The sequence below is a fragment of the Trachurus japonicus genome, chromosome 10, assembly GCF_045865225.1.
Source record: "Trachurus japonicus isolate A0001 chromosome 10, Traja_1.0".
Taxonomy (NCBI): Eukaryota; Metazoa; Chordata; class Actinopteri; order Carangiformes; family Carangidae; genus Trachurus; species Trachurus japonicus.
Genome location: NC_140916.1, coordinates 19657638 through 19659335, shown reverse-complemented (window position 1 = coordinate 19659335; position 1698 = coordinate 19657638). Strand labels below are relative to the sequence as shown.

The 1698-nt window shown below is 48.0% G+C and overlaps 1 long non-coding RNA gene across 1 annotated transcript; it reads left to right on the top strand.

Annotated features, from left to right (window-relative positions):
• The first annotated feature begins 387 nt into the window (after positions 1–387).
• On the top strand, positions 388–1480 carry LOC146979871 (uncharacterized). The gene is made up of 2 exons (XR_015036809.1): positions 388–465; positions 1001–1480. It is a non-coding gene; the product is annotated as an uncharacterized LOC146979871 (long non-coding RNA).
• The last annotated feature ends 218 nt before the right edge of the window (positions 1481–1698 follow it).

Sequence of the window (1698 nt, the reverse complement as noted above, 5' to 3'; positions counted from 1 at the left end):
GATAAGGCTGAAGTTGAGTAAAATGGGAGAGTGAGTGTAGTGTCGTGTGTAGTGGTGAATACTGAGAGGCTGCAGGGAAAGAAATCAGTGAATAGAAAGCAGAGGGAAACTGTAGAGATTGGCAGAGCGGATTAGCAGCGTGTGTGTGTGTGTGTGTGTGCGCGTGTGTTTAAAAGGAGTGTCACAGCAAGAGTAGAGAAAGTGAAGTGTGGTGTGTGTACGGTGGGCATTATTTTTCCCCACGCAGGTTCTCCTACGCTGAGGCAGATGGAAAATAGGAAAGGGGAGCAGGGGGAAATTCAGCTTAGTCAGGTCTTCTGCTCCAGCAGTGTACTCATCGCAGTGTGTGTATTATGTGTGTGTTTTCTCTGTCTGTCAGGTCCTCTTCACAGGCAGTGCTCACTTTAAGTGGGACAGACAGCTTGAGGACTAAAGAGTTCTCTGTGTGCTGGCCTGAAACCGCAGGTGTGTGTTTGTGTGCACGCACTTCTATCTTGCTGTGTTTGTGTGTGTACATTTTCTTTGTGTTCATATTCTGTTTCGGTGTGAGTGGGTTCAAATGTGGCGGTAGTGCATCTGTGCATTTTTATTAAATGTTGTGTAAAGGGTGCGTGCGTACACTTGGAGCTGCGCAACAAGCATGTGGGTAGTTATCAGGTGTTTCGGCGTATGTCTGTGTGTAACAGTGCACATAACTAAACACTTAACTGTGGACTGGTGTGTGCAATGTCTCTCTCTTTGTTTGTAGTGGCTGCTGTGTCATACCTGTCTGTCTCTGCAGATTTCTTCGTATTAGTGGAATTAGACGGCCTGTTCCACATGTTGTCTGCGTGTGTGTGTTCTGTCTCGCTATCTGTCTGTGTTTTCTTGACCGGCTTGTGTGTGTTTGTGTGCATGAGAAGAAGTATGTCTGCTTCCTGCTTAGTTTTGTGTGTGTGTGTGCGAGCGCGCATATAGAAATGCACAAGAATGCGAGCGTGTGTGTGTGTGTGTGTTGCAGGCTCCGGGGTCACCGGCAGGTCCTCGTCTCCTCAGACCAGACCAGACGATGAGGAGGGGAGCAGCTCGGTGCGGCGCAGAGTGCAGTGGTGTGCTATGTAGCAGTCTCCAATCTGGGACATGGCCTTGGGCTGCGACTAAATGAAAAATGAAACAGCACAGCAGCAGGGCCTTAAATGTTTGTAAATCGGAGACTGACTAAACCGCGCTAAACACAAAAACACACACAGAGCAGACTCCAAACAGATCTCCCGCAGAACAGTACCCCCTGACCTGCTTTCCTGGCCCGGCCCTGGCCCTGGTCCATACCCAGTCAGGTACACACTGAAGGACATTTCTCCACCAGTGGCCTGCACTGGGTTTATTTTCCTTTTAAACGCTGCTTTGTTTTCATGATTAATCAGAGTGACGGCTTCTCAAACAGGATTCGTGACCGCAATTGAATGCATTTTTAACTTCAATAAACAAAATATTTAGAAAGTGTTGTTGTTCTTTGCCCCAGATTCTTGCGTAACAGTAATATGTTTAACAAAGCACAGATGCTGTATCAGCCTGGAGACATAGCAGGTCTGCATTACAGAGGAGAAAGACAGGGAGAGACTTTGTAAGAATGTCCCTACCTTTGGTTCAGCCACGACAAACACATCCTCCGAAGGCAGGCCGAGCCCGAGAGACACTCTGACCTTTCTCTGGACACTG